The sequence below is a fragment of the Agelaius phoeniceus genome, chromosome 6 (assembly GCF_051311805.1).
Source record: "Agelaius phoeniceus isolate bAgePho1 chromosome 6, bAgePho1.hap1, whole genome shotgun sequence".
Lineage (NCBI taxonomy): Eukaryota > Metazoa > Chordata > Aves > Passeriformes > Icteridae > Agelaius > Agelaius phoeniceus.
This window is the reverse complement of record NC_135270.1, coordinates 45,339,301-45,361,280: the sequence shown is the minus strand read 5'-3', so window position 1 is coordinate 45,361,280 and position 21,980 is coordinate 45,339,301. Positions and strand designations below refer to the sequence as shown.

General features: G+C 35.2%; 2 long non-coding RNA genes across 3 annotated transcripts in view; one reads left to right on the top strand and one right to left on the bottom strand.

The window, feature by feature from the left end:
* Window positions 1-228: 228 nt before the first annotated feature.
* On the top strand, window positions 229-21,146 carry LOC143694401 (uncharacterized). Of its 2 annotated transcripts, XR_013182865.1 has the most exons (6): window positions 229-1,334; window positions 9,604-9,698; window positions 11,407-11,639; window positions 12,223-12,295; window positions 17,313-17,378; window positions 20,729-21,146. It is a non-coding gene; the product is annotated as an uncharacterized LOC143694401 (long non-coding RNA). The 2 variants fall into 2 exon arrangements; XR_013182864.1 differs by lacking the exon at window positions 229-1,334 and having other exon boundaries at window positions 9,539-9,698.
* LOC143694402 (uncharacterized) overlaps window positions 12,315-21,980 on the bottom strand; it is a 149,250-nt gene continuing 139,584 nt past the window's right edge. The window contains exon 3 of the long non-coding RNA XR_013182866.1: window positions 12,315-12,345. This is a non-coding gene — a long non-coding RNA (uncharacterized LOC143694402). The remainder of the gene's footprint in view (window positions 12,346-21,980) is intronic.

Sequence of the window (21,980 nt, the reverse complement as noted above, 5' to 3'; positions counted from 1 at the left end):
AACACTTTGATTTGCTCTCCAACTGATCTTTACAGCATTTAGGAACAAGTACTTTTCTAGTCTCCCTAGATAAACAACTCTTGAGAAAATATTAACCAGCTGAAAGTGGTATCCCTTAGGGAAAATCCCTTATTACAGAGCAGCAAAAGCTGCTAGAAGTAGGTGACTGCCAAGATTCTGTAATAAAAGCAGTAGTTCATAACACAGGCAAAGTGAAATGAAGGAAAACAAAACCCTCATGGTGCCAATCTCCCAGAAGGCTTAAAAAAATTTTTCAAATTCTCAGAAGGAAAAAAAATATTTGAACTTCTTTTAATTTTTTTTAATGTTTTCCCTTTTATAAGATTGGCTAATTCTCCAGATCTAAGCATTGCTAGACATATCCTGATGCATATTATTTTGACAGGTGAAGTTTACAGTTCAAGAACTCCTATGAATGCACATAAGAACTAAGAAATTTCCCCAAAATTTATCTTGAACCTTGAAAGAGATAAAATACAATAATGTACAATCTGCAGTTATTTTTAATAATAAGTATGCTTGAAACCCTGTATCCAGCTCTGTTTCGTGGGTTAGAGTAGAAATGCACAGTTCCTATCAGTTTTAGGATGCACAGATCCACCTCCTGCAAGGATGAATATAAAGAAACTGTCTTAGGTGTGAACTGTACTGCAAGAAATATGTACCTTTTATAAATTTTCTTATTTTCTTTCATATTGTGCTCCCTTTATGACTGGCCGGCTCTACAGTTTCTAAAAATGGTTTGTATAATTGTCTGAGAAGTTTTGACCTACTTTGACACAGGGAATTATGATAATACCATGGGGAACTTGGAGAGAGTAAATGATAAGAAGAAGAAATCTCCTCAAATTTTATGCTTTCTTTTAATTGTTTTTAGAGTTCAATACAGGAGAGTCCAGCATATGATGAATCTCATCCTGGTATCAGAGCACTGTGTTGTAACTATGAATGTTTGTCCACCATTTCTGAAATAACTGATTAGAAAAACACTTTTAAATTTGGACTGCTATGAAAATAAAAATAATTTTTATTGTTGGATAACTCATTAAACTTGCTTCAGTTATTTGGCTACTGGAAGAAATGTGAAGAAAGGTGGTACTGAAATGTCACACTGTAAGATACTGTGTGGTGGGGGATGAGTTGGCAGCTGTCTGTGGGAAAAGTTTCATCTCCTAATTACATCTTTCAGAAGCAGTGGTGGTGCTTCCAGCAGCATTGTGCCAGAGAAAGGCAGGACCATGATGGAGCTTGTCTCCAGAGGCAATGTGACTTGAAGGCACCACCTGCCTTGCAGCATAACCCATCACTGAAGGGTGAGGGAAACTCAGCCATTTCCTACATAGTAGAGATGGATCTACTTTTGTACATACCAGATAAAAACTACTATCATCAGTTCACCAGTACCTTTGTCTTCTGCAAGTGGTTTGGTAGCTGCCTTCAGGACTAAACTTGTGAGGCCCAGTCAGAGAGAGAGGTCCTGTGTGTTTTGATTTAGATAAATGCATTCTACACTTGTGTTTGCTGTTCAAGGCCAGAAGGGAGGGTTGAGGTTCACTCAGGTTCAAAAATCACACAGGCAATTAATACAGAGGTGAGCAGTTTGAGGAAGAGTGGACACTGCTATTTTAAAGTGAACATGAAAAGCTGCCAAATATATCTGATATGAATGCCCTATCCTTGCTTTTTCTGTGTAATCACACAGTGATCTATATGAACACACAAGTCTGTCCCTTGGCTTGAGGGTAATGAGAACTAAAGATCCTACCATGTGGTTTGCTTTAAATTTAGAGGTAATAAAATAGATTAGGAGAACTTGGATGATTTCTGAAGACTGCAAAGGTTTGTATTTCATTCTTCTGGTGTGATCTGCAGCAAATCCTTTTTTTCTTCCCCAAATATGATAATATTACCTTTCTCTTCAACATTTATTTCTCTAATCTGTGAAAATTTCTAGTAAAGGAACTCTTGTTTATTGGTGCTTTCGGAGAATATAAGGCTGTGAAGCCCAAATCTTGGTTCATGCTCCAGGCAGTACTTTAACATATGTAATAATAATATTGATATATTTTTGAGGAGTGCAAATAAACTCCTTGGAGAGAAATAGATGATAGAATTATAGTGAATGAAGATTTAAGACTGACATCATAGAGGAAGGTTTTACAGGCATTTTAAAGTGATATTTTAAAGTAGTGATTTCAAAGATATAAATAGCAGCTATGCTACATACTGTCATTTCCTTTATGTGGTAATTAGTTATTATTAGATATTTTTGCCTTTGAAAGGCTCCTGACTAAAACAAATATATAAAGAACATTGCTGCTCAGTGGAATGCAAGACAAAAATTTTCTAAAATAACTTAAGATCCCTAATTCATAATTATTGACAATAATTATTTGTGATGCTGATAGTTGGACTAGATGCCAACAATTGCCAAATGAATGACAAGTTTGAAAGCAGAGATCTCACACACTAGTCAAAATCAGGTCAAACTTATTTTTTTAGAATGCTTTATCCATTGGCCAATTCAACGCACACAGCCAATAGCTAAAGTTTGGCTTCATACACCAGAGATTCTGAGTGAGGGAGACTGGCAGGAAGAAATTTTTAAGTGGTTCACATTCTTTCTGCCAACTACTCTATTAGGACGAGTGAAGTTTAAATTGCTTGATTGAAAACTTATTTTATTTGCTCAACCTTGAAGTTAAAGCTGTCCTCTTCCTTGACTTCTGCGTCCATGAAATGGACAGAGTTGATAGCCCATAAAATAGACTAACTTCTCACTGGCATGCTATTAATATTTTGTCATCTAAAATATCAAGAAAACTAGAATTATAGGGGTTTATTTCTCCTTGGAAAAACATGTTAAAAAAACCCTTTAAGTCTGAAAGGAAGTGGTAGCATTTATTTGGCTTGTGGATTGTTTTATTTTTCAATTCAAAATGAAAAAATGTGATCTTTTCAGAGGGAAAATACTACCAATGTTTTTGATTTACCAAAATTTTCAAAAACAGCTGAGAAGTTTGCCTGCAAGACCTGTAAATTTTCAGAGATACCCCAATATTTAAAGGATCTCTAATAATCAAGTTTGTTGTAAATATTTATCATTAAAATGTATATTGTATTGAATAGAAATTTAATATTCTATTACCCCATTGTATACACAATATACAATTTAATCCATATTTTCACCCTACTTTAAACTTTTGTTGAGTATTCTAATAAATGATTGTATCTGAATGAGTTGGATCTTTACTGTGGATGGTGGTTCAGAGCTTTAAACAGTTGTTTATATATAATATAGCATTCTTTTTCTTTTTGTTTCTCTATGATTTCCTAAAGTTTTTAAATGGATGTTGGAAAGAAGGTGTCTTTTAGAGTGTCAAATCTGGCAAACTGAGTGCCAGATACCAACAATTCATAAGTTAAATCCCTGGCAGTATTCTGGAAAAAAGTCTTGAGGGAGTACCAGTTTTCCAACTAGCAATTTCACAATATCTTTAATATGCCCGTTGGAAAAAATAAATCTGATTTTCTTAAAAGTAGCAGTCTGTCAAACACTAAACACATCTAATGATCTTATTGTTTTAGTAAGTAGAACTGCATTATTGTGCAGGCTCAGCTTTTTTCTTTTGCATATAATAACAAAGAATCTTTACAATGCCACTTGGTTTGAAGAAAGTTATTTGCTGATTTTCCCATCTGCTTTCAGAGAGGTGGCATAAGGGAACTCCTGGCCCAATTACCACCACTTGGTGCTGAACCACAGAATGATTTGGGCTGGCAGGGCCCTCCAGAGATCTCTAATCCATACCCTGATGAGGGGCATAAGACTAACTTCAAAGTTAGACCTGAATGTTCTGGGTCTTACCGAGTTTTGAATATATTCAGGGTGGAAGAGACTACAGCATTTCTGGGCATGCTTCTTGGGATTTTTTTTTCCCCACTTGTACCTGATCAGAATTTCCCTTGTTTCAATACACAGCTTGCAGAAAGAATTGCCTGTCTCAACATCTCCTGCAATCCCCCTCTAGGTAGCTGAATACTCCAATGAGATCCCCTTTAATCAAGCCAGTTTCACTCATTCACACTGTCCTTATGGATCATAAAACCATATCCCTGCTGGGCTTGAACCAGTGGCTCAATATGTATTGAATGTGGGGGAACCCAAACCCGTGGCTTTATGCAGGACACTGCCAAGGGTTCTTACTTGTCCTTTCTTCTTTGTGGCACTGCATCCACCCCTGCTCAGGCATGACTTAACCAGAAGCTTCTGAGCAATATCTACCCTGCTTCACTTTTTGCCAGCATTTTTCACATTTTGCCAGCTGCCTCTGCAGGTTCTCCAAGCAGTCCTTTATAAATAAAAGAGATTTATCATCCTTCAGCCTCTACCATGTCTGAGACCTCAGAATCTTTCTCAGAGCCCACATTGCTGCAGCACAAGGGGAGATTGCTGCAGGCTGTTCCTAGGATTATGCTCCTTAGCACGTCTGCATCTGTCTCCTTGGGCAGGCATTCTCCATCCCACACCAGTGGACTCAATGGACAACCTCACCTTATCATCTGTATTGTTCTCTCTGGGGTTGTGGAGATAAGTCAAATAAAATCTATTCTTTATTTTTAGATTCTCCTGCATCCAGGAATAAATAATGAAATAGGTAATTGGCAGTAATAAAGTGGAACTGTAAAAAAAATCAGTTGATATTTTTTGATATGTGTGACTGAATTGTGTCTCACAATGGAGGAATAACAAATGTTCCAAATGATTTCAGTGGAGTGGATTTATCCCTGTTATTTATGGAGACTCCCTTTTCTGGTGAGGATCTGGGACCTGAAATAGCCAGCAGCCTCTGACAGACAAAGCAGAAGTTCATCCTTATTCAAATTTTTATGAAATTAATATAACAAAACCAGATCAAACATCAAACTCCACCCCCTGCCCTGAGGAAATGCACCTTAAGTAACTGAATAGCAATCAGAACACATACAAGATTTGTTCTGCTAAATATAAATGCTAAATTTATTCAGTTGACTATTGAACATAACTTTAATAAAATTGATTATTAAAGAAATTTCCATTTCACTATAATTTAATATTCATAGCTCTTACATACTTCTTTAATTGTTCTGAAATAAAATTAATCAAGTTAAATTAGGTTGCTTTGTAATCAATAATGTGTTGCTCTGCCACACAAGTGTCAAAAAATGTTCATGAAATAGGGAGCACAAAATGATTGTAAATACATTTGGAAGAGACAAGACGAAAGATACAAACACACAGGAAAGACTACTTGAGGTATTTTCTTAATACCTTTCTTTTGCAGATCATAAGGAATTTGTGGTAATACAATTTTTTGAAAATAAAATACCAAATGGCATAAATCACACTATTGCTGCTCACTTCCATGTCATGGGAAAAAAAATTGTACAAATGTGCCTTAGTATGATTCAGATAAAGATTAGATTCACATTAGTAAGAATGTAAAAGAAGGTAGATATCTAAAGTTTTTATAGCTCAGAAGGTGGCTAAAAAGACTCTTTATTAATTGATTTGGTAATTAACTAAACTTACCCATGATCAGAAAAGAAACCACAGGTATTGGGATGAATTTCACAAACTATTAGTCATTGTGTACTATACCTTTCTTTAAATATCACCCCTGCTTGAACAAATGGTGGTGCACTGAGCTTTTCAGATAATGATAAAACTTTTGAGACTTTTTTGTTGCTAACCTAAACAAACATGGAATATGATGTCTGTGGATGCTCCCCTTTTAGAAGAAAGGCAAGAGATCAGCTTGTGGGTTATCTAGTGGTATGCATATATCAGCTACTTATTCTTCCTTCAGTTATAGCAGTCATCTGTGGTAACTTCAGTCAGTTTAAAAGCCAAAATTTCCTTTCCATGGAAAGCATGCAGGAAGAGAAGTGATCTCAGAGCTGATCTCATCCCAGGACCAGGCTGGGACATGATTAAGGAATGATTTAGGACTCAAACCCTGGAGCTGAGGAGCACTCCTGAGTCTTGTAGATAAACACTATTTTACCTAAAGCTGTATAAGGCAAATGTGTCTCTGTTTGTCTGAGATTAAAATCACAGACGTGCAGTTTTAATGTTTTCAGATGAGTCTATTAAAATTGCAAAAGTGCCTTGTTCCCTTTTACACTTTTTTTTTACAGTATAATCTGGCTTGCTAGAACCTGGCCTTGCAGACCACTGTGTTCATGCATGACCATGTTACAGCTAATCTTTAAAGAATTTAACAGTCATCTTTTCTATGCCAGTATCTGCACCAAATTGAAATATATTAATAATTTACAGTTATAGTCCAGACTGTTGTTATAAAACCCTCAGAAAACAAGCAGAAAAGCAAGCATAACAAAAGTCCTACAGATTATAATATCAGGAAAATATTGTGTGTCTTGCATAAATATAATGTAATTCAAAAAGAAAAAAAAGTTACAGTTTTGAAATAAATGGTAACAGATAAAGCAGTCTCTGTTTGGTGGAATGACCTACCAAGTCACTGAATATCCATCCAATTTCCTTGTTTCCTCTTGATGCATTCCAGCCTGTGAGACAAGCCAGTGTTTGAATGACAAATGCTTCATAACTGGATGCTATTTTCTAGGAGACCTGGGTAAATTGAATCCCGTTTCAAAAAGCAAAATTCCAGTTAACCTGTATCTGGAGCATTCTAGTTTGGAACTTGGCAAGTGTGTATGTCTTTCTGTTTTCAGTAATATCATGACATATTTAGAATGTTTTATGTGTGATTTTTATTCAGTCACTTTGTTAGAAAACCTGTTCTGAAACTAGTGAACCCTTGAGGGATGTTAATCAATAGAAATGAATACATTGATGAGGAAAAGGGATTTAATTCTACCAAATACTTGTTCAGATTGGCCAATGCAAAGAAACCGGATCTGACCAGAGAAATTTCATTTTTATTCATGATTGTGTTTTTTGAAGCTTTCTCTTCTCTTCTCTTCTCTTCTCTTCTCTTCTCTTCTCTTCTCTTCTCTTCTCTTCTCTTTCTACTTCTATTTCTATTTCTATTTCTGTTTCTATTTCTATTTCACTATCTAAATCAGCTTTTGCCAACCATTTTCCATGATAGTTTAAGTGCCAACAAAGGAACAAAGAAAACAATCCAAGATGTTATGAATTTCTTAAGATAAATGGTTTGCTTAAGAGAAACATTAACTATGTGTATCTCTACAGAAGATATTGATTTTATTAAAAGCAAACATTATTGGAACAGTTTTAACATTTATTGTCATCATAAAAAAAAGTTCTGTCATGAAAACTGTTTGGAACTTCAAGCTTGACTGAACTTGAAAAATGCAGAGCAAAATTTTGCCAGATTTCATCTGAATCCTTCTCTGGCATATAAAACTTGGATGAGGTTTTGATACTTCTGGAGCAGATTGAGAAAATAGGTCCAAGCTTCAGATGTGTGAGAAAACCCTCTTGTGTTCTTTTTCAAGGATTTTCTTTCCTAATCTTTCACTGGCTTTATACGACCTTCAACAACATAAATCACTTCAAAATATTGTGTGCTTAATTCTTCCTAAATATAGCAATTATGTACTGCATTAGTAGGGATGTCATGGTTTTAATTTATTTATTTTATTTTTGGAAGCTTATTTTTAAAACAAAGCAGTAAATGAGTGTTACAACTTAACAACTGTAACAATTTCACCATGAGAAATTGAGGTAGAACTGTATCTCTTCAGATATGCTTTCCCATTTTAAAGCCAGTTTACATGAACCAAGCTTATGCTTCCTTTATATTCTTTATATAAAGCCACCACAATTCTCTAAATGTTCATTCTGTGCAGCAGTTTTTGTGAATAGGTTTAGCTGGCTGGACTTTGTGAAAACTGCATTTAACATTTATGCAAAATGAACATTCACTTCTGGCAGTGTTATCACAGACAGCCGATCAGAGATTGGTAGCAATTTTGTGCAAATTAATTGACCAGTCACATCTAACAGTTAAATAGAAAATCAACATGGGACAGATTTTGACATGTTTGAATGGCTCTTTTGTTCACTACACTTAGGCTCCCACAGAAAGCCAATATTCAGGGTGAGTAAGACTACTGACTGATGGCTAATCTGCATTTGGTACAAGATGAGAGATTTTCATGACCAAGCTATAAAAATTAAGGAATAATAATTAATTGGATAGCTTAAAGTAGATATCTAATAAAAATATTAGTAATGGTAAGAAGTCTCTCATGAGCAGAAAAAATTAGATCATTGCAGAATGATTCACTGTGAATTATTCACACAGCTGTAGAAATTTTTCAGCCTGACAGATTGATGGGTAGAACATGCCCATAAAGACAGGATATTCCCCACTCTTTGTTATCCTTTCTGTGCTGCACATTCTACAGCTTTGACTGTGATTCTACAAGTTCATGCAAAGCAAGGAAAGTTACCAAACAGGATGATCTCTGATTTTACTACAAGCACAAAATTAAAGGATAGAACCTAACAGAAACAATTGGCTGAAGAAGGAAATGGAAATTACATTCTCAATTGACAGTGGAGTTCTCAACTAAAATGCATATTATGCCCTCTTTGGTCTCAGTTTTCTAACAGATATGTGGAAAAGGTTGGAGTGAACTGAATGATTTTGTATCTGGTCAAGTAAAACTCTTGTTACTAATAAACAAACTAGCAGTCATAGGAAAATAGTAATTTTTTTTTTTTTTACTGCAATCCAAAGCAAACTTCTAGTGGTTAAATTACAGTGACGAAATATGCTGTAAAACTTCACTGACAAGGGCATAATATTTTTCTGAAATAATATGTTTTTAAACCAACATCTTACTATTTCTTCAAGTAACAATAATATTTCTGTAGTTTTGAATAGATTTTTCCTGTTGAAGTTACAATAATACTGAATTTTATCAAGTTTAACCTGATGAATTTGTGAATAGTTCATTTTAATTTTTAGCATGAAGACCTTTAGCTAAAGGTAACTTCTGTATTGGCAATTTAACAGCTTAGTAACTGTAAAACATTTACAATAAATGGAACACAGTCTTTAAAAAGATAGAAAATAAGTCTGTCATCTTACTTAAATATGGAGCTGCTATTTTAAATACCACAGCTGGTACCCTTTGATTACATAATGCCTATTAAGTATATTGCTTTTAATGGAAATTTTGTAGTGATTGAATTTGGATAGGAGAAGGTAAGTTTGTAGACACATGTGCACTGTTTCAGCTGCACAGTGCAATGAAGTTTTAATCAAAGAAATAGCATAAAATATTTGACCTTTCGGATTTTAGTTGTACTATTCTGAAACCATCCCAGAAAGATTTTATATTAAACATGAAATCATAAAATATTTTTCCTTTTTTTTTATGTGTTATGGTATGCTAGGTACTTTTTACTAAAATGTTAAAAATAAAAAAAAAAAAAAGAAAAAGAAAAAGATCTAGTCTCATTCATCAGAAAAATGATATGGTGTGTTCTGAACCCTGTTCTAGTCTTTGGGGTTGATTATTGACTAGGATGATTTTGCTCTATAGAACTCCTAAAAAGTGTTACTTCTTTTACAGATAAAAATGCATGAATGAGTCCTACATAAAATATCTTGTGGTTTCTTACCGCCAATGTAAGAATCTTTGGGCCTTGGAATATGTATGTTCAGTATGTATGTTCAGTAGATAATCAAATGCAGCAATGTCATATAATACTTTTCTCTGAGAAATATAGGAGGCCAGAGACACTTCATATGCAATTTAAGTGCTCAGATCTAACAGTTATTTACAAACCTTGCTTAATTGTTCAGGAGTCTTGAGATGCATAGATATCTTGTTCGTAAAGTTGCCATCCCTGCGCAGCCTAACCCAGCAAGCATTTACATATATGGAAAATTCACTCAAAAATTGCTGTCCATAAGTAGGCCAAGGTCTCTTGGATAATGCAATTACAACAGCAGAGGTTATATAGGAAGTACTAAACTTGGGTTGCCTTCTCACAATTAAAAAGCTGAAGCCCATGTTTTCCACTACAGTCACTGCATTTTCTTCCAGAGCAGTTTTCAAAAGAGTTTTCTGAACACACTTCCCAATTCCCTTGTCAAGCTATCTCCTTTCATGGCAAGGAATACAGCATTCACAGGGCCAGAAAGAAAAAAAAAAAAAAGAAAAAAGGAAAAAAATTACCTTGACTTTATATTATAATAAAAAGGGATTGCTTCTTGATTTTTCAGTACAATAACATCCATAAACGTGACTTTGCATCAGAATGAGAATCCAGAGTAATCTTCTCTATGGATTCTTTCAAGAATATAATTTGAATTCCCTGGAAAATTCAGTGGTAAATGAGGTTAAAACTTTGAAGTCTTTTGGAAAATGAATACTTAGTCCTGAGAAAAAGAGGAATTCACTTCCCTTGCAGTGCTTAGGAAAGCAGCACACACACTGAATAATGTAACAGGCGGAGTGGGTGGGTGTGCATGTGCAGGCAGAACATCTCACTGCCACTGTTGCTTCACAATGAAAATTCATTCCCAGACATGTCTTTTCTACACAATCATTTTAACACATTCTTTCTAACCTGAACATGTTGGGCACAAAGGAGCTTCATGCATCATGCTGTTTATCCTTGACCTTTCCTGCTGGGTTCAGAGAGGTACACATCTTCTATTTTATCTTGGAAAATTCTAATTAAAAGAGAAGGGAGAGATTTAAACGTGTGAAATTTTAATAGACTTTCCCAGTGTAGCAATTGTACATTATGTCATCTTGGATAAATTTTGACTGAATTAGCTTTTGCAGAATGCCCACCAGACCTGCTTTCACAGGCTGTTTTGCCATCTGCACTATTAAAACATCCCCATTAGCTATGCCTAGGGTTTAATCTTTTGCAACTGATTACAAATTGTCCATAATTCACAGCCTAAAATAGAATCACAGGAATTAATTTTTAAATGTTAGACTTGCAAATTCATTATACCAGAAACAAAAGGATATATCTACTTATATTATTTTTAACCTGGAAAGGATGAAGATTATGTTTGTCACAGATGCTGATAATAAAGATCAGATACTAATAAAGTATTAGTCAAAGTACAATTATTAGACTCATGGGTGTTCAGAAAAGTTTTAGTATGTTTATATTGCAAGCCTGACAGAAGTTCTGGTATTTCTCATGAAGTCTGGTTGGAAGAATCCCACTGTATGTGAGTCACCACCCTCTCACTGTGGTTAAATGATACATACTCAAAAGTAAACAAGAATTGCCAGAAATTCTGCTCTGTAAACCAAATATCTGTTCTTTTAGACATCTTGAAAGAAGGTTTTTTTTCTTTTCCTATGACTTCCTTAACAATGGCCTTCCTCATTTTTGTCTTTTAGGAAGGAAAAAAAAATATAAGGGGGAGTATAGAAGGTACTGCCTGAAAGCTGGAACTTCAAATCTTGCTCTATGACTGTCATCTCCCTGTTCAGACAAAATGTGTATGCTGTCCTGCACTCTAGTTTCCTCCTCAGTAGTCCTTACCTAGTTTACCTATGGTTCCTGTATCAAGACCAAGGGTGATAAATGGTCACCTAGACCTAACTCCTGGTCATCTTTGAAGCAGTTAGATGTAAGTAAAGTAACAGGTCTCCAGAATGTGTTTGCTTTTCTACTACTAACAATGTATTTCTGGTTTGGAAGTCTCTTTTACAATAATCAGAAATAAGGTGGGGCTTCTGCTTAGAATCTGTGTTCTTAAAATCAGAATTCTGAGTCTTGTTGCATACTTATTTAGAAGTAAGAAATATGGATGGGAAAGGCAAAAAAGTAAGGAGTAGTTAAGGAATTTTTAAAGATCAGAGCTGTGTAAAACCACAAAGGTCATTGTTAAGTCCTGGTTGAATTTGTATTCCCGTGATTTCCAGAGTTTTTGACAAAATGGAGACGGAAACCCTATGACCATCCTCTCCTTTGAACTCCTAGTCCTATCAAACTCGAGGTTTGCACAGCAATTTACATCATGAGAGTCCACTAAGCCACAGCAGCTGGGAGCCCTAACCACTCTGGAAGAAAATGGGCATTTGTTGTCATGGTTTGACAACAGGCTTTCAGAACTATAATGCTTCACTGGAATTCAAACATACAATATAATGCCTACAAATTATGATTTTGGATGCAGAATATGTTTTGAAAATTACTGATTCCATTTCCAGCATGCTGAAGGAAAAGGAGGAAATGGCATTTTCTGATGACAGCTCTAGTACCTACCCTGTAGAGCTATATGAGGTAAGCAGTTGTTTTCTGCCTTTTAATCCCCTCTGTGTCCATCCTTGTACCTGAAAATATATAAAAAATATATCAAAAGCATGAACATTTATTTATGTAGGAAAAAAATATTTACTTAGGAAAAAAACAGAGAAAACACATTTTTTAGGGTGAGAAATCTGATACTAAAGCTATTCTTGAAAGAGCAAAGAGAAAACAGATCCCTCTCAACACTGAACAGCACCATTGCATTCCTCTGAAGAAACCATCTACATTTCTTGGGGTGTCACTATTCCCTGGGAAGTTTGAGTGCCACAGCAAGCAGGGCTTAGAATCTTTACTCTTGGTTCAGAAATCCAGACTACATTTCCTTTCATGATTGCTGACCTAGGAGCAGTCATGAAGAATGATTTGGAGACAGATAAATCTGCCCTCATCCAACCCTCAGATGCCTGTCACCAGTCTATAGCAGATGAATAGTGCATTGATCAGCATGTTCCTTCTATCCTTGTGCATATGAAGACATTGGGGTGGCATGCTTCCTCTTTCTCTTGCATTTTGCACACCACATCTATCAAGAAACTATGTAGGCTAGGCAGTTCAAAGGTAAAAGAAGCTGTCTCAGCAACAGGGGAATGACTCAACAAGGAAATGACACCAGGAGAATTAAATGTTTATCTCTTCAAAAGGGTACAAGACATCTAACTATTCATTCAGAAGCACTAGGTGTGGCAGTTTCTTTCTCTCTCTCAATGATCCTGTATCCAGTCAAAACAGCAGCTTGTGGCAAAAGTCCCAAATAATGTAATGCATTTAAAAAGTCCAAACGAGCATCTGCATCATGTAGCTGCCTATCCTTCAACACAGAATAAATACCAGCTCTAAATATCAGGCAGGGAGCTTGCTCAATATTAAACTTGAAATAACTGGACTTTAACATGTTTGCAATGACTTAAAAGGGTAGAGAAGGAATCCAGCTCAGGCTAGTGCAAGGCAGAACATTTTTTTCAGAAATGCTTATTAGGTCTGATTCATTCCCACTACATTATTGTCCACAAGGCAGAAAGATCATATGTATTCTGAGCCACATCAGCAACTAGAGCACAAGGGAAAGAGGATTCTGGGGTTTAGGGTAAGGTCAGTCTATGTGCAATACTTGGGATAACTGCTGATCTCTTTGGGCTCTCTAGTACCAGTCCTTTCTGAGTCTCTCAGGAGATGGTTTGCTTGTACTAGAACTGATATTTCAAGCATCAACAGAGGAAAGCTGAAAAGAAGCAGAGGAAACCAAGCAAGTGGATGCCACAACATGCTGATTCATACTTTAAAAATTCCATGGTGGTCTGGTAAATTCAGCTCCACCAGTAGCCGGGGTTTTCCATGGATTCTCTGAAAAGAAGGGAAATAAAATCTTCTTTTGCAGATATTGCCTGGACATGCCTCAAATCTGGGCCTTTCACAGGGTTGCTGAAACTCATCTAATCCTTGTTTCCACCTGCTCCAGCACATCATATTGTTCAGCTCAGTAAGGCTCTATCTTTAGCCTCTCAGCAGTGGGACACTTTAGGCAGAAGAGGATTAAGCAGGCACACACAGGTTTAAATGCAGCCTGTAACTAGTCACAAATGCGTTATCTGCATAGGCTGTCATTACTGGCAAGAATATAAAACATAATTGTTGCATTGCACTATTTCTGATTAATTGGTTTAAGGCATGAAGGAAGAGTGTTTCTATGTAAATAATAGTGATATTCATTGCAATAAAACTTCATTCCACCATGTCTGTATATTTAGCATTTTTTAAACAAGGGGAACTGATCTTTATAAAGAAACCTGAGAGAAAACATGGCTGAAGAAAATCTGTCACACCAAACATTGTTACTACAATGTGAAAAGGACATAAACCTGACAAATCTAGTTGGCTAAATCAAAGTGTGGGCATTTAATACTGATGTGGGTGTTGCTTATGCAGATTTTAGAGTATTAAATAATTTATCTCTAAAACCACAGTGTTTTATTTCATGAGATATTGTTGAACAATTTGGTTAGTATAGAAACAAGAATGACAACAGGAACATGATTTTCTCCCATTTCTTTTTTTTTCCCTTAAGAACCTGAAGTGGTGTAAGGATTTAGAAATTATTTACATGGATCCTCCAAAGCAGGTGGTTTGAATTGGAAAGACTTATTACTGTAACTAATCATATGCAAGCATCTTTGTTTTTGTAAAGATGAAGTTCCTCATATGTAATACTCTCCTCTGTGAAATGTTCTTCTTCTTTGGAAACTGAGATGTGTCCTCGCTCTGAACTTGGATTTGGCAGAATATTTCCCTGTACCTGGGATCTCTGCCAGAAAAATGTGAAGACATGGGGTGGGACAAGGGAAAGAATGGGCTAGCTTGAGGGAGAGGTTAGCAGCCTGTGGTCAAGGGTTACAGAAACTCAAAATATGAAAACTTCACTGAAACGGAGTTGAGAAAAATGAAGAATATTTAGGGGACAATTCTTCCAATACATAAGAATGTTCAGATGGAGATGCACTGAGCTGGACTCCTAATTTCTGCACATAGCAGAACTCCACTGACAGTAAATGAAGTCTTACATGTTTACAGTGATAAGAATTAAATTCTAATTAGGACTCATTATTTCTTCTTTTTTTCTTCACACTTTCGGGGTGAAAATTAATTATTGTTTGGGTTGAAATTTTGAGATTAGGTATTTTAGACATGTTGGAGATTGATTTTTTCTTTGTAAAGTTAACATATAATCCATGCAAGCCAGACTGATTTTAAACAAATGCTCTGTAAGAAGGAGGCAGCTTTTGCACGTCTGAAGAGAGATAGGTTTGAAACAATATATGCGCACCTATTTAAAAATCATAATTTATTAGTATGAAGAGTGATACATGTGGGTTTTTTAGGCAGTTATGACAAAGGGAATTATTTTTAATGATCAGAAAAAACTCTCAAAAGTATTGTATAATTTTTGTCCTTTCAAATAACTAACACTTTGGGCCTTCAGGACTGAACCCTTAGGACTTGAACCTTTCTAACTTGTATTTGGCCCTCTTGTTTTGGTAAATAACAAAACCTTTTATCCTCTGCTTATATTCATAATATAATAAAAAAAGATTCTTGTAGCAGACGCAAATTTTTAAATTGTGAACTGTAAATTATCCATGAGGACAGACTTGGTTGGCTAAAATGCCTTTCTGCTTGTAAATCTAAAAAATGTTAAGATAGCTCATTTGATGTCTCAAATCCTGTCAAAGTAATCTTGACTTTTAAGAGCAAATGCTCAGATCTGCATTCAGTTGGAATTTGATGTGCAGCTATCACTGTGGACTTAAGATATGTAATTATATATGAACTTGTCCCCTGGCTATGCATAAATGATCACGACACCCAGGAGAAGGACTTTAACTGAAATAAACCTTGCCTGTGGAGCAACCAAGAATTTTATGCAGACATCACATTACCACATTGTCTTTGCCTAGAGGAGTGGCGAGTGCAGGAAAACAGGGTGTGACTCCAACTGTTTGGCTTCTACATGCAAATGATATTGCCCAGCCCTCATGATTCACTGTGAGCACGGTTCAGGCTTAATGTAATTTGAATTGTTGCTTGAAGCAGTGTGTTTTGTGTAGTAAGACCTTCAGGGCAAGTAATTCAGAGTAAACTCTATGTAGGGGCTGTCCTATCCCCTTGCACTGTTAACTCTGTCCACACCCTATGCTGGAAGACTTGTCAGAATTGTTTGATTTATTAGTTGCTGCAATTGTTGGTGTGACAAAGCAGCCTCTTCTACTCTACAGTGCAGATTTTATTCCTCTGTGACAGGCAATCACTATTTAGGGAAGTTCAGTGCGTTATGGAGTTCTGAAAATATGCTTAACAAGACATAGTTTATCAGGCTGCATAAAGTTTCCTCATGTCACGTGCACTGCCAGTGCTGATTCGGTCTCTTGAAAACTATCTATCTATGGGAATGTTGTTGGCATAGTGATAATTTTCTTAATATAAGATGACCTTGGTTAAGTCACAGATGTAGTGGATGACTCACATAGTACTTACACTCTTCACATCCCTATAAAGATTCCTTTTTGTAACGCTAAGACTTCCACCTAGCTCCTCATCAGTTTCTTTGTATGAGTTTCACAATTGAGCTAAAGGAGGAAATCTGTGTTGAAGGAAATCTTAGTTTCATCATCTCTGAGTATGCAGAGAGTGAGAGAGAGTCAATCTTTATTAAAGGAAATGAGGACTCTTCTTTCTAGCTGTTTATGCTTCTTCCTCTGACACATGTTGTCAGCTTTTTTTATAATTTTATGTTGATGATTTTAAAAGCAAAACCCAAATTCTCCTTTCAGATTCATCCATCCATTAATCCAGCCCTCAAAAATGATTTTACTACATGAATTATCAAACAACAAAATGCATATCTTATACATGGATCGTATTTATGAAATCTTCAGTAAGGAAGATATTGATGCTTTATACAGCAGAGACAATGAACCTGGCTACCCATTAAAATCTTTCTCAAAATAAAAATTTAAAAAATTTGTGGGAAAATTATGAAAATGGGAGCTATAGATTAGACTGTGGCTGTCTTTCAGCTGTAGCTGAAATTGGACTACAGAATGGTCTCCCAAACTGAATGTCCCCCATTAAAAAAATGAAGAATTATGCGCAGACAGTTTTGGATTAATTATTTGGTCATAATTTTGAAACCTCAGGAGAAAGTAGAATAATTTATACATCAATCTCTACCCTTCTGGGAGCAAATGTGAAAAGAGCTAAATTAGAACTTTGAAGCATATACTTGGGTATGTGCTTTTGAAGATTTTTTCTCCTCAAGGAAGAACATCTTTAACAACCAGTGAAACGTAAAGGAATTTTTTATTCTTGTTTTTTTGTTTATTTTAATATAGAATCTTTTTCATGCACATGCAGTCTTGAAACTGCTCACAAAAACATTAAGGTCACTGAGAGAAAACTATAAGCAAGTAAATATTATCTAAATATTATCATTTGACAGGTCAAAGCAAGCAGATGAAGACTTCTGGGTTTGTACTTCATATAAAATCACATCATACTCTGAGAGGTAAATGAAAGAGAAATATATCTGAAATTATGTGTTATTTTTCAAGTTTTCAGTGAAATTACTGTATTTTATATTTATATGAATATATATATATGCAGATGCATAAAAATATATGTGTATTTTATATATATATATATATATATATATATATATGGTGTATCTGTGTGCATATGCATACCTGAAATGAAAACACCTAATTTAAAAATAAACCTATGAGGAAAATTCTGTGAAAATTTTCATTGATGTTAATGGACTTCTATTTTGATGTATCAGTGAAGAATATAGTCTGTATAAATGATTAAGGCAAACTTTCTGTATTGCTGCATTCAAGAAGTCAGTTAATCACATATTCAATTTATATCAAGGTTAATATAAGAAAGCTACTGAACTGGAACCCATCAGAATATACATTCAGTGTTCCAAATTTACAGCTGCAAAACAACATATAACAAGACAACAAAATCTAATCCTTATTGTTTTCTTAAATTGCTGAAATTGGAATTCAAACATTTTGTCAGCCAAAGCTGAATTTCAGAGAAGAACAGCAAGAATCAATAGGAGCCTGTGTCATAGGATGATGTTTTTAATGAGTAATGGAGCACAGAGCAAAAATCCCTCAGGTTTGCATTCACATCCCATAATTGACAGAGACATGACATCAGGAGACTAATAAGATATCAAATTTGTGATATTTTCCAGCTGAACTTCCAACAGGTTCAGAATATATCCTGAAAACATATAAAAAAACCTCATCTTTGGATTTACTGGAGTTTGTCTTAAAAAAATATATGTGATGGAAAAATTTCTTTGCTTTAATGTGAACTATATTATATCTGGAATTGTATTGCAAAAACCAAAATATATCACAGGTAATATTTTATTCAAGCTAACACAGAATGGAAATGGAAATTCAAATAATTGTATTACAATTCTCAATATGCTCTGGGACAGCATATTTATAAATATTTCTATTTTTACTGAAGTATTCTAGTGTTGCAACATTCAAAGAACTAACACAAAAATTAACAAACCCATAAGTTTCATATATTTGAAACATTTTCAGTTAGTTATTAGTATTCCCCTTAAGAAATGTTAGAAAAAGTATGATCAGCCTTCACACCTTTTTTTTTACTGTATGCTGTCTCAAATTTTGATTTCTGGTCCTTCAACTGACTAAGGCAACAGCAACAGGTATTTAGCTCAGGAAGGGGTCCATGCATAATTTTGGTCACTTTAACTGAGTCCAAATGCCATAAAACTCCAGTTATTTTAGAGAAATGGACACTCTAAATCTGTAATTCAAGTTTGGGGTGAATTGTCTATTGTGTTAGACTGACTGCAAAAGGAATTTAAGTTCTTAATTTAAATATTCCCTCTAGGTACTCAAATCAAGGTTTTATAAATCTCAACACAAGACTAACAATTTACAGGAATGAAGGGACACACTCTGTCTTGTACTTAATATTTCAGTGGTATTGCAGAAGTGCAAATGAACTCTGAATTTTGGTCCTTTCCAGCTTGTAATGAATGGTCTTGTGGTAGTGAAATACCTCACTTTTAGCTGAAGCTATTTGTCATTCACATCTTCACTTGCCCTTTCTAATGATCTTAGGGAGTTTATTTTTTTATTAGCAAAACCTTTGCCACTCTCCTTCAAATCTTCAATCAAGTACCAATAGCTTACATACACTAAAAACATGTACAGTTATCCACCAAAGAAGACAAATGATCATTTTAACATATTAAAACAAACAAATAAGTACTTGTTTGACAAAACCACCCCAAAACCTTGCTGGAAACTAACACATGATATGACAAGAGGTTTATTTTTCAAACCAGTCTCTTTTTTTAAATTGCATATTCAAATTATGGCACTTGATATCAAATTGCATACACTGTCTAAAACACATAGTTCTGTGGGCTATAATGATCTGTCCCTGCTTTGGCCAGACTGAAGTAAACATCATACATGTGGTACTCATTTCACATAAATTTCAGTTTCTGATCGGTGGTTACTGTCACTCGTTCAAGATAACAAACAGAAAATTATGGGAGAGCAATGTGGTGCAAAGTAGCCTGGAAGTTATCCACAGAGCACGTCTTTTATATCTCAAGTTGTAATCCAGCTCACAAGAATGCCTTTCATGTATGAAGAAAGAGGTTATTATCCTATCAGTATACAATCTGTTAATAACAAACATCAGGGGAGAGCGATTCATTTGCCCTGACAGCTTTGTGAACAGGCTTAGAAACTGTTCTGAATAGTGAAATACATTAAGAAAAAGATGTTATTTATGGCAGAAGACAGGAAAGGGAGCTTTCCTTCTGGAATTTAGGAAAGTTCAGCCAGCCAAAACATAGAAAAAGATCCAAAATATATTTGCAAAATTAATGAAAGACAGACCTCCTTATTTTCACCTCAGATTTAAAGGTGAAAAGCCATGTCACTCAGTGACACATTTTCAGGATACAATATTGAAAAGCTATCAATTTTGCTCATAGAAAAGCATAGGTAGATCTGACTTCTTATGAAAGCTGGTCCTTTTATTGGTCTGACCTCTGATTTGATTTTATTTCTACATTGTTAACCTGAATAAATCATTTCATTCAGCCTGCAATTGTGCATGCTGTCATTTTTTCTGGCCTTTCTTGAGAAACATTATGGAATAGAAGATGGAGGCAACTTGCTCATGTCTACATGAACCTCGAGGCACAGTCTGCTGATGTATTGAACCTAGACTTTTTTTAATTGTCATGTTTTATAATTATTTGTATTTCCATTAAACTTATTTTAATATCAATTATATATATATGTACATATATACATTTAGGCACACACTACTAAGCTAAAACATATTTTTCTTACTGACTATCCTTCTCTCTGATTACAAACATGGCATTGACAAAAAATCATACTACAGCTGATAATAAAAAGAAGTAAAAAATGGAAAAAAAGAAGGTTAAAAACATTTAAGATCATCATTATTTTGTGCTACCTTAAGATATAGTTGTACAAACATGGAGACATAAGCAAAAAATTCAGAAATTCATATTTTCTAATTGGATGTATTTTACATACCTATTGCATAGTATTAGCAATATATGGTAGATTAGCAATAGATTTTTGTTATTTGTTACAAAAAAAATCTGAAAGAATTCAGCCAATGACAGTCTGTGCTCCTCCAATCAAAAAAAGTTCTTGTTCTAAGAGTTTATGCATTTGATAAACAGTAGAAGTGGAAACCAAGATAAAGAATTCCTTCCTTCCTCCCCCTTCTCATGGGTGCTAAATCTGAGGATCAAACCCAGGTTTTCTGCCCCCCTAGTGCCTTCATTCCCTTTCTCTGCAGTGAGCTTTTGCCACAGTAGGAGTGATGCAGTTCCAGGTGGAGGCGCTGCTCGGCTCAGCAGGACCTGGGCCAGGCACACGAGGCCACTGAGCTCCAGCGGCTGCTCAGGAGATCGCGTATCAAAGCCAGGGAACATCATCTGCACTTCAGCAAGCTCTGTAAGCACTTCAAACAACAGCAGAAAACAACTCCTGCTTCATGTGACTTTCCTTGGTTCCCTCTTACATTCTTGTCCAGGTCTCCCATAATATTTGGAATGATCTTTTCTTTTTCTACTATGAATATGTACCTCCCACCTGCTTTTCTACAAGCATAAAGCAAAAACATCTGTAACCTACCTACAGTGAAAAAGGGCCTAACAATTTTTTGTTATTATGTAATAAAACACATTTATAGTTCCTGCCCCCATTATTTGTATTTTAAACTCGCATACTATATTTCAAAGAAATAAAGTGAGAGATTTGAAGAAAAACTTCATATGCAACAGTTTAGTTTTCCATTTATTTAGGAAAGGTTAGTGTCTTTAGTATAAAAGATAATTCAGCAATCCAATTAAACTATTATTGACTTGCTATGCCATTACACAGTGGAAAGATTGACTATGGGCTACTTTCATTTAAATGATTTATTCACGTCATGTTGTTGTTTGGGTGGTTTTTTTAATTAACTTGTCAGCTGATGAAAAGGTGCTGAACTTGCAGGCTGAAGTCCACTGTAAAAAAACCCCAAAAAAACAGGTAAAAGAAACAAATCAGTTTTCTGATTTGTTAAGAAGAAACATTTCTGTAGGGATCCAACACTTCCTCTTTGTATGTCTAACAGGGGCATTCCATGTAAGGTAACTCACTGAAAAAAATCCAGCAAACTGTATCGTAGGTTTTTGTAAAGAGCACAGACACCTGAAATCACAATAAAGTTAATTACTACTGGGTCTGGAATTCTAACTCATCAGTCAAATGATGAGCTTCTTTACTGTGTATTGCATGTGCTAGCTTAGATGAAAATCCTAGGTAAAGAATGTGTTATCTGTGAAGTGGTGGCCAAGCAGGTATGCACTAAATTACAGAGACTGAGCTAGCTGGGAAAAATCCATTTTGCATCTGTTGCCATCTGATAGATGGGAAAAGGAGTCGGTAAAATATTTTTTTTTCCCCAATGGTATTTTTTATTATCAGTCTTGTATCTTCAGGATTAACAGTTCATTAATCATGGACATAAGGATACATCACGGTCCAAATTTCTATCAGATCTC